Source organism: Sinocyclocheilus rhinocerous, unplaced genomic scaffold (assembly GCF_001515625.1).
Source record: "Sinocyclocheilus rhinocerous isolate Xijiao unplaced genomic scaffold, SAMN03320098_v1.1 scaffold662, whole genome shotgun sequence".
Taxonomy (NCBI): Eukaryota; Metazoa; Chordata; class Actinopteri; order Cypriniformes; family Cyprinidae; genus Sinocyclocheilus; species Sinocyclocheilus rhinocerous.
The window spans coordinates 178,400-189,405 of record NW_015639782.1 but is presented as its reverse complement, the minus strand read 5'-3'; the positions used below and the strand labels follow the sequence as shown (position 1 = coordinate 189,405).

At 38.4% G+C, this 11,006-nt stretch overlaps 1 pseudogene; it reads right to left on the bottom strand.

Annotated features, from left to right (window-relative positions):
- The window catches only part of LOC107752035 (probable E3 ubiquitin-protein ligase MID2), a 91,123-nt pseudogene that overhangs the window by 29,129 nt on the left and 50,988 nt on the right, over nucleotides 1-11,006 (bottom strand).

Sequence of the window (11,006 nt, the reverse complement as noted above, 5' to 3'; positions counted from 1 at the left end):
TATATATATATATATATATATATATAATGTTGTACTTAAGTATATACTATATACTTACTATTATTATAATATATAATATAAATTATTTAATATTATTATATAATATATATTTTAAGTTTAAAAAAACAACGATAGACATGTCCCAGGAAAGAACACTGTCAGGGCGTGCTGGCCTCAAACGCCTAACCCCATGCATAAACGAAGAGACAATTGGCACACCCATGGGGCATTCCCAATGCGTCATAGCTATGCAGAGTTGAATTAACCTATGAAAGAGAACTGTGATAGATACTAAGAAGACAAAATACTGACTAAGAAAACTGTTAGCACAGGTTCTGTGGAAAAAAACATGTATATTTTTTGCACATTTAATGGAAAGAGACTCAAAAATGTCTGCACACACTTCAGCAATTTATTTTTCAGATTAAGCCCATATGCTAGTGTGTGCTGCATGTAATGACTGCGACAGATCTTGACAGCAATGACCTGTTTCCTCTGGCGAATTATCTCCACCAATTCATCACACTCCTCTACCAGCTTGGCTTCATGCATGGCTGTGTTCACCTGCAGATAAGAGCAAAGAGTTTCATTAAAAAATACAATGGCACTTAATCAGTCCACTGGGATAACTAAGTTACTCCAGCCTCTCTGCTTCAGTTCATGCAAAATCCATGAGAATATCAACATCATGTCCTGTCTGGAGTGATGTGGACCATATCATTACAGAAAGGAGAGACATTTCAGCCTGTAAGTCCATTCCTTCTTCAGATCATCCCTGAATTTAGACATTAAGCCCATATGCTAGTGTGTGCTGCATGTAATGACTGCGACAAGACTCATTATTGACAAGGCTCATCAGTTCCTGACCTTTATCTCTTCATGTTGCCACATCTTTAATCTACTAATCCACAGGACGGGAAAGACACTGGATGCTATAAAAAGGTTGTTAATGAGCTCCAGCGGTTCACTTTGGGTACATAAACAATCTAAGTGCTGTTGAACACATGCCACTGAGCAGAGGTCTGTTTTTGAGGCAGCTCTGATTATTGTGTATCTTGCCTGTATGCTGACAGATGGGGCAGGTCTGAGTGCTCTAAGTGCACGGCTGTACAAGACGCTCCTATGGGGCCTGCCTCGTCGCCGGAGAGTCCGAGTGGCCCAGTTAAAAATGGATGAAGGAGAGGCATATGCATAACAGCATGGCAGCCCTCACCACATTGCTGCACACATGTCCACTCGGTGCAACAGCAACACAACAAAGCGGCCCTTTGCACCGCAGGGCTAATAACCCACAGCGGCCCAGAGAGGGAACCTGGAATGTCAAAGAGGCAGTGATGGACTCCAGGCTTCAAATCACCAAAGGTAAAAAACAGAAAACTGAAAGTGCAAAGTTCCCCAGACACCTACGGTCCCTTGACAGCATCACTCGTGAGTTATTTAAACACAGGCTCTCTCAGGATATTTCCTTCACTGTTAGCAGTGACGCTTTTGTCTAATGGAATCTATGGAAAACTTTGGTATGGACACTATTTTTCACATAACGCTTACAAAGACCCCTGTAAACATCTCTGCAGATGTTCCTCTGAAGCTACACGAATGCCGAAGGGTCTATTTGTTAAGAGTTTGCATCTGCTATACATCGCATTCATTCATTGTCGAATGCTAGAATGATATTCAAGCAGATGTTTCACAACAGAGCGTGTGAATCTGCTTTGAGACGTTTATCAGATATTTGCAAATGTGACCCTTAAAATAGAAAGCGATGCATTCCAGATAATGCACTTATTGACCAACATCTTAATGGGTCATACCCAGCTATATAGTATGGAGGAAAGAGAATATTAATGATATGAGTTCAAGTTTTACACACGTTTTAACATCTCAGTGTTCTCAGTGTGTTTGCGTGACACACTAACAACTGACAATGGTTTATAAAGCTAAATATGCTGCTTAACTTGAATGAATCACATGAAAACCCAGACTAATCCAGCCTAACTCCCATATATGGGCTGTCCTGAAAAATGATTGACAGGCTGAAAGCACCTCAAAAAGTCTTCTGATTGGCTAATCTGGTCATTAGAGCACATTCACGTTCTAGCGATAACATCTGAGGCATAATGTTAAGTACCACAGAAGATCATTTTGATTCTTCCCCTTTTTTGGATCTCAATTTGGCCAAAATAATGCACTTACAATGGAGACACATCATGCCAGCAATACAGAGGGTTTAAAGAGAGCCATAAACAAATTTTGCCTCACTTGTATGACTTCTTTCTCCCGTGGAACACAAAAGAAGATATTTTGAAGAATGTTAAATTTTTTTTTCCATTTAATAAAAGTCAATGGGGAAAATCAAAACAGAACAAATAAAATAAAATAAAATAAAATTACACTGAAGACAGAAAGTCATGCAGGTTTGGAGGTTTGGAACAACTGTCTGTAAATAGACGTTCAATGACTGATAAGCTGTTCGGTGAACATTCTTACAACAGTCAGTCTTGAATAATTGATCTAGATTTTAATAATAAAGGAGAAAATGGCATGGAATGCAGTTAAACATTTATTTTGGATTGGTTTAACCATTTTTAAATCACCTTGAGAGAGTTCAACTCAATATAATATACGTAGCTGGGGATTTACTGCGGAAAGCTGTTTTTAAATGCTTTAAAATGAATGGCCTTCACCACACTAACTCACTAGGCTGAGAAGTGAGCTACATTCTTTGAGTGCTCAAAGCAGCTGGGATAAAGGAGGAGTGACTACAGTGTTGGACGAGAGAGGACCAGGCCTGGATTTTATTTTGTGTTTTAGTTTCGTTTGTGCGCGACAGTCGTCCGCGAGGGGCTGTCGCGCTATTTTGTGTTTATTTTATCATTAAAGTTTCGTTGAAAGTTCGCCGGTTCCCGCCTCCTTCTTCCCGTGACTACGAACTTTGTTACACTCACCAAGGCTGTATTTTTTGCCCAGTAATACAGTAATATTGTAATATTTTATTACAATTTAAAATGTCTGCTTTCTATTTTAATATTTTCAAATGCAGCAAAGCAGCTGGTGGTATGCAGAAGTTTTTTTATGTGCGGTTCAGCTGAGGTTAGAGACGTGCTACGCATGCAATCCCCACCGGGTTCAACAAGACTGATTCAGCTAATGAGTAACAATGCCTTGTCACCTGCTTTCTTTTCTCAAACAGCAAGGACAACCATCCTGACAGAGTCATTAAAAAGGACGATATGAATTTCCCTTGTGCCTGATGTCTTACTGCTGATCTTGAGTCATATTTGGAGTAACAACTCGCTCAGCTGATGTTCAAGGTGACATCAAGCAAAGGACTAAATATATCCCTGGTGCCTTGTTTGTCGTGCTTTTAATAAGCTCTGATTTAAAGATAAAGGCTCAGCATCATTACTCCAGTCTTCAGTGTCACATGATCCTTCAGAAATCATTCTAATATGCTGATTTGCTGCTGACGAAATATTGCTTGTTTTTATCAATGTTGAAAACAGTCATACTGCTTAATATTTTTGTGATCAGTGAACACTTTTAATTTTTTTATTTAATTTTTTGATGAATAGAAAGTCCTAAAGAAAAATACACACACACACACACACACATATAGAGAGAGAGAGAGAAAGAGAGAGGGATAGACAGACAGACAGACAGAAATACAGATAGATAGATAGATAGATGTAAATCTTACTTTGTAGGAAATAAAGTGTGTGAACGCTTTGATTTACCACTGATTTCTGCAAAAATTGGTCATTAAAATCAACAATGGAAAAACACACTTCACTTAACAAATAATGTTTTCATGTTGTTATTGTGCAAACCATGTAAAAATTCTAGGGGGAAAAGCAAGTAATTTAATAACAACCGTGAAACTGACCCTATGTTAGCATATTCCAGAGATTTTTGTAAGTTTTAAACTGACTCTATGACTCTTCTTGACATCACTGAGCATTCACTGCTGAACTTTACCCATTTATAGACAATTTGTCTTACTGTGTGGACTGATGACTAATGTGTAGAGATATTTCTGCTTTAAGTAAGTCAACAATGGTTAATCTTCAGCATTCAGACTTCAGCATTCAGCATTCTTTTGTACGAGGTATGGTTCACATCAGGCAAGACTTCTTGTGAATAGCAAACTCCATTTTTTTTTACCCTGATCAGCACTTTCAATCTTGTCTCATTAATTAGATTCTACATTAGTTTTAGCTAAGATATTACCTCAGGGATTCACATACATTTTTCACTTTTCATGTAAATGTATCTTAGTGTGTATAATACTTGCTTAAGCAGATTGTGTGTTTCTGTTGAGATCTGGTTAAAGATTAGATAAAATATATACAGGAAACCAGGTTAACTTAAGTTACTTTTAATGATAAACCACAGTGGAATATTAACAAATGGGAGAAAAAAAGCAAGAAAAACAGAAAATAGTATCAAATACAACTGAATAATTTTCTGCTTGAACAAGCATCTCTATTAAACTGTGTAGTAGGAAATCTTTATGATTCAGACACCTTCGATGATCCCTATTTAAGGGTCTTTCTATTATACTGACCATGAGTGAATGTATGCATAGTGCTAGTCTCTTTTATTCACAAGAAAAGCATTTACCAATCTGCATTCATATTGATACTATAGCCTTTGGCTCAGCATAAAATGAATGTCAATGTAGAACTCAAGCCAATACAAGCCATGCAAAAGCTGCACACTGGACTGTGAATTAAAAAAAAAACATTCATTGGCACTTGAGGAAGATAGACACACAATTCAAAAAACATTCATGCACACATCCATATAAATGCAAAAATCATATGCAAATTAGAAATATCAAATATACATCATTCTTTACACTTTGTAATTGCATCCCTGGAATAGCCTTGAACCTCTAACAAGCATTTGTAGCTTCCTTCTGTTTCACTAAAAATAAAATGCAAACTAATTTGTTTGAGGAAAATATCTGAACATGGATTTGAAAGTCTATAAGAGGGAGTTTGATGATGATGGTTATGTGAAGGATGAAGAATATAATGATACATTTGCTTGGACTCACCTCCACCTGTTGACAAATCTGGATGAGTTTGGCCATCTGGTTCTCCAGCTCACTGTTCCTCTTCACCAGATTGGTTAAGTTATTCTCCAAGGTTTGCTGTTGGAATGGCAGAGACATGGCATTTAGACAGAATGAATCACTCTAATTCTGCCTGACATAGACAAGCTTTTTCCATTCATCCCATCAAGATATTATATACACAAAACCATTTTTTAAAGAAATTAACCCTTTTATTCAGCAAGGAAGCATTCAATTGATCAAAAGTAACAATACAGATTTTTGGGGGGCACCAAATCAGCATATTAGAATGATTTCTGTAGGAAAATGTGACATTGAAGTCTGGAGTAACGGCATCATAATTACATTTTCAAATATATTAAAATAGAAAACAGCTGTTTTCAACTGTAATAATATATTTATTTTGATCAAATAAATCAACGGAAGTGTACAACCCAATTAGAATATATGAATTTTGTGCCATTAAAATGATTAAAAACAGCATATAGGTTTGGAACAATTATTTTTGGTTGAACTACCCCTTTAATATAAATATACTCGAAAAAAAAAAGGCTTCTACATTTGGAATTTAAAACTATAACATAATACATCTGCTTTCAAGGGACTAAAACTGTGTTTTGTGACGGCAGCAGATTCTTTTTCCCACTGATCCTGATCTGTTTTTTTTTCATGAATTAAGGAAAAACACTGTGCGGATGATAATGTTAGTGTAGGTGCACATGGATGAATGATACAGAGTCCACAGAGATCCCACAAAGATGGATTAGATTCAAAACAAGCAACTAACAGCAAATTAGTTCCACATCACAACCTCTAATCGTCACTAACGAGAAACTGTGTGCGCTGGGCTGAGACTTTCACACTGGGGGGGAGGGTGTCCTAATTCATGAGCTCTAGTGTACACTTTGCAGAAACAGGTTTGTAGCAGTTAACTGTGTAATTAGTTAAGAGTCGCACATGCTTCATTAAAACACAAGTTTGAAAGATAAAGAGGGAAATCGTAGCGACAACTTAAAGAGAGCCGTCCCATCATGCTACATGAGCAGCTGTACGAAGTGATGACCCACACAGCGGGAGAAAGGAGAGAAAGACATGAACGAGATGAACAGCTGATATTAATGACATGAGAGGAAACAAAAAAGCAGCCCGAGTGGACTGAAAAGCAGGAACGATGGGAACAACAACATCGGCATTCAAAAGCGAGAACAGAGCCTTTATGTTCTCTTGTTTTGTGTTGTTGGCTATTCATGCATATGTGATACAGCCTGACCCTGTCCACCTGCACGTCCCGCACGCCCCGTCTATGGCCTGAAACGCTGTCTTGCACACATCCAGTACATAGATTGTAAAAGGCAGACAGTGACTCACCGCGGCGCTTGTCTTTGATGCCTCCATAACCGCTTCAGAAACTCTGGCAGGGCTCACTTGAAAAGCCTATGAACACACACACATACACACAGCCTTACTGGTCTGGCCCACTGATGGACGGAAGTATTATTGCCCCTGCTCTGTCCGACGACTGGTTTTCAGCCTCTCGCGTGCTTTATCTCTCCTGCTCTGCCGGGTAAATGGGCTGGAAGCACCTCGGAGCAGGTGAGGGTGTCTATGTCAGACTGCTTATTCTCTGTGCGCTGATAGCTTGCTTTACTCGGGGGCTTGTTGCGTCAGGCAGTCGCAAGTCGATTGTTTGGTGTGTCAGCATTTTAAAATTCAAGCTCACCCAGCAAGGACAGATGGGGGTCATTAATTAAAGACTGAACAGTCAAGGATGATTTATACATCAAAACCAAGTATCACCTACCAGGAGACAGAAGACAAGCTGCCGGGGGTGAACGAGCTTGGAGCCCAATTGAGTGAGGGAGAGAGAGAGAGAGAGAAAGAGAGAGTGTGACTGATAGTGAGAGGAAGGAAGGAAGGAAGGCAATGAAAGGAATGACAGAAGGAAGGAAAGTATAAAATAAAGAAACAAGGAAGGAAAGATATTAATGAATGAAAAAAGAAAGAAACAGATGGAAGGAAGGAAAAAAAGTGAGAAATAAGAGGAAATGTAATGAAGGAAGGAACAAGGAAGGAAAGAGAAGTAAATGAAAGAAAGAAACAGAAGGAAGGAAGGAAAGAAAGAAAGAAAAAGAAAGAAAGAATAAAAGTGAGAAATAAGAAGAAAAGTAATGAAGGAAGGAAGGCAGGATGGAAGGAAGGAAGGAAGGAAGTAAGGAAAAAAGTGAGAAATAAGAGGAAATGTAATGAAGGAAGGAACAATGAAGGAAAGAGAAGTAAATGAAAGAAAGAAACAGAAGGAAGGAAAGATAAAAGTAAATGAAAGAAAGAAACAGAAGGAAGAAACAATTAATGAAAGCAAGTAAGAAAAGAAGGACATGAAGGGTAAGAGTCAATGAAAGACAGAAAGACAGAAAGAAAGAAAGAGAAAAAGAAAGAAAGAAATGAGGACAGAAGGAAGGAAGCAAGTTAGGAAGGAAGGAAGGATGGAAGGAACGGTGAAAAGAGCATCTGAAGTAATGAAAGAAGAAAATAAGAAAGAAAGAAAAGGAACAAACAAACAGAAGTATGGGAAAGAAAAAGAAAGGTAGAAGGTAGCAAGGGAAAAAAGAATAATAACAGAAAAACAAAGGAATCGACAATAGAAAAAAAGAGGAAAAAAGGAAAGGAAAGGAAAGGAAAGGAAAGGAGGGATGGTGAAAGAGAGAGAGCGGAGTGGCCTCAGGACAGCAGACCTGGTGCGGTTTGGGCTGAACAAGTCTGATAATACACACTCATTAAAGCACACACTAGACTTCAAAGACACAGACACAGCCATGCAAGAGGAAGAGCAGAGAGAGAGAGACTGAAGACAGAGACAGAAACACACATAAATCTGCTTATCTAATATGAAAGAAACACGGTGCTGCAGTACACAACTGACACTGTGGCATGAGTGAGTGAGAGTGAATGATACGAAGGACTAACAATCTAGGCTGTGTTTTGGGTGAATTTACTATGGTTGAATTACATCTACATATACTGCAAACGATTCACAAAAAGAATCAAATAACAGCTTGAATGTATCAAATGAATCAAACTCGGTTGGAAAGCTCTAATCCAAATGATTCAGTTTGACTAGACCTTGTTATCAGATAAGAGATTATCCCAGATACAGAGGGAAGGCGAGATGTACAAGATATTTGTTGAGTTGCTGTTTGATGCTCACACTGTAGGCGTTACACGCTTTAACAGGCGTGCGCCGCGTCCATTAAGTTCTGGGTCAGAGCTACAACAACAACAAATCCTGAAAAAGAATTCCATCCTGAGGCGAGAAAACAGACTTCAAAGTGGGTGTGTTTAATTATTCTGTGATCCTCTCCTCTTGTGTTTTTTTAGGGAACACAATGCGGAAACACAGCAACCACACTAACAACGGGCGGTTGAGTGCGTGCATGTGTCAGCAACCAGAGCCTGCTGGGAAATGTCGCTTGCAACGGATAATATTCCAAACCAGCACTCTCCAGAGACTCGCAAACTCGGTCTAATGAGAAGCCACTGCTGTTTCTTACCAGCCTCCGCTCTTCTAATTAATTAGACAGAGTCATTTAATTCTGTCTACATTACCCTTGTTTGAGGCTTGTCTGGGGAGTGCCATTAAGCTTTTAACACAGTGGAATACACCCCCTTCTCTTCATCAAAAATAAAAAAAATCAATCCCATAATGCTGTGTTTAAAGCTTTGACCCCATCAAACCATCTAGCATGCCTATACTCAGGGTGCGAACTACGGGGGAGCTAGGGGGAGCTCGGCTCCCCTTAATAAGACATGGGCTCCCCTGAAAACGGGATTTGTGAAATTTTGGGGGGTCTCAAAAAATATTGACAATATTTTATTTTGACGTGCAATTTCAGTTTTGTGTAATGTGATCATCGTGGATTATTATGTGTAAAATTGCAAAAATATCATTCATTCATGCATGACGGCAATTTAAACCTAATTCACTTCAATAAAGATAACATGCTATTCTTGTCATGAGCATCAAGGTGTGGGGGCGCTGCGGTGCAAATTCCACTCATGTTTAGTACGTTAACTCAAAGATTCGTAGAAAAAAAATAAACGCTGGACTCGGTGGTCGATTTTGTGTTAAGGTAAGGCATGTTATTCGCAAGTATGTGTTGTGGCTGGGTTGTTATAGGTCTGCCTGACTCTCGATGTCTTAGGCCTAATTGAACGGAGGAATTATGGTATTCTTCTGTAGCCTGACGACGAGTAACTTTAACCGTTGTTCATGTGAACTCAAAGACAGCCCGATGCTTTGTTTATAGACTATTTGTGAGTGGCTGTTTGTTGTTTCACCTATCAATTCGTGTCGATAAAGTATAATAGGGTAAATCCTGTATAGTGATTTATCCTATATAGTGCTATATAGTGCTTGCATAAAGCAAGTAGTGCATACACTTGTAGCTGTTATGTATCTTTATAAAGCTATGTAACATTATGTAACATTATAAAGCTTGGAAGAGCCAGGACATTTTTAATATGACATCGATTGTATTTGTCTGAAAGAAGAAAGTCACATACACCTAAGATGGCTTGAGGGTGAGCATATCATGGGGAAATTTTCATTTTTGAGTGAACTATCCCTTTAAGTCCTTTCAACTGAGATGCTGAAGGAAAAAATAGGGAACAAATAAGTCTTATTGCATAAGTTGTAGTTGCGTAGTTGTGTTCCTAGTAGAGTATTATATATTTTGAGAGTGATTATCTGGTATAAGGGAATTGCGTGGGCTGCGGTGCAGAATTTAATATATTTAATAGCTGACCTTATAATCTGTTACAGTTGAACAGAGGTGTTGCACAATCACTGGTCCTTTTAAATCATATTTTTCACAGTTTATTCCTGATTTTTACATCGTTGTCATGTAGAGATTAGAGTTTAAATCTTGTTATGTTATAGTTATTCATCACATTACATGCCTCATGTGGTTGTGTCATTGAAATCATAACTGTTAAATGTATTTCACAAATGAATGTTCGCCTAGAATCAGTTTTTTTTTTCTAATCTGGATGTGAACTGTTAAATAAAACTAGTCAAAGGTCAGATTTTGCCATTAGCGCTCATAAGACACACACAGGCATGCAAAATTGCGCCTAGTAAAATTCAAGTGGCTGTTTGTAGCAGCCCATAAAAAGACACTTGGCCATTAGCACCAAATTATGCAGCAAGAGAGTGCTGGGCGACGCGGCCCCTCCTCTCCATTCCAGTGGACCGTCTGAGGCCAGTAGAACAGGAAACGCATTAAGGAAACCAAAGCTAAATCCTGCTGTTTGTGCACGTTTTTCTCTGGCTCTCTTAGAATATACATAGCACATCTATGTTAAGTCATTAGAGTAAAGTCTGCCTGGGACCCTAGGACCTGATGGGAGCCTTTCTTGAGGTTTTACAACATCTGGGGGTCTCATTTCCTCAAATGTGCACATAAACAGTCCGAGCAGTTGGCTTTCAAGTGGCTTAAGTGATGACATCACTGTCAGGCTATAAAACAGTGATTCAGAGCGTAGGAGGGATTGTCGTGGGATTTTGTCATATCAAGTTTGACGTTGGTTAGATGTTATTTTGTCAGTTTAAAGATGATCATCTGCACTTCCATGATCAAGCAAATGGTTTCATCTCATCATTTTCTGCTCATCAGATGTGGGAACAACTCTGTGACACCAGATTTTAATTTTGTTGCATAGTCAAATTAAAGTGATTACAAATGGACAAATCTGGCCTGGTTAGATCAACTTAAAGATGATATTTAAAGAAAATATTATATAATGATTTAAATTTAGTATAAATGTGTGTGTGCGTGTGTTTATATATATATATATATATATATGTGTGTGTGTGTGTCAAAGATGTTAAGATGTCCGCATCAAAAGAAATTTACAAAAGTGATTTTATGTC